The sequence below is a fragment of the Penaeus monodon genome, chromosome 28 (genome assembly GCF_015228065.2).
Source record: "Penaeus monodon isolate SGIC_2016 chromosome 28, NSTDA_Pmon_1, whole genome shotgun sequence".
NCBI classification, from domain to species: domain Eukaryota; kingdom Metazoa; phylum Arthropoda; class Malacostraca; order Decapoda; family Penaeidae; genus Penaeus; species Penaeus monodon.
Window position 1 is genome coordinate 33297257 of NC_051413.1, and position 422 is coordinate 33297678.

The following is a 422-nucleotide window of genomic DNA, read 5'->3' on the forward strand; positions in this document are numbered from 1 at the left end:
GGCATCAGTATGTGGGTAGACTGTGCCCAGGTGACACTGTGTGCTCCGCTCTGTTCGTTTGTCCTTTGGAGGATCTACTTCCCAGGGTATTTATACCCACTTCCCGATCCCTCTTTGTGTTCGTTCCCCTCTCTCGCGTTCGCCCTCGATCCCTGGTGCTTGTCGAGGGATGAAACCGAAGCCAGGGCCAATCAACAGAAGTGAACGCGGTGAAAGATGATGAGATCCCGTGAAATTCGTGTGATTTCGAGAACACTTTCGGATAAGACAAAGTTGGAAGGAAGGAAGGACGTGGGTGTTCTCCTCCTCCGTGGTCCTGCCTTCTGAAGTGCGTCGGGAACTTCTCGTGGGGTGAAAGTTATGTGAGACCCGCTGTTCGGAAGCATGCAGCCGCGACCTTCATGATCGTCGCCTGCCTGAAT

The 422-nt window shown here is 53.6% G+C and overlaps 1 protein-coding gene across 1 annotated transcript in view; it reads left to right on the forward strand.

The window, feature by feature from the left end:
- Positions 1 to 422, forward strand: part of LOC119591180 — a 45312-nt gene continuing 44890 nt past the window's right edge. Inside the window, exon 1 of the mRNA XM_037939891.1 lies at positions 1 to 86. The gene's annotated coding sequence lies outside the window, so the exon portion shown is untranslated. The remainder of the gene's footprint in view (positions 87 to 422) is intronic.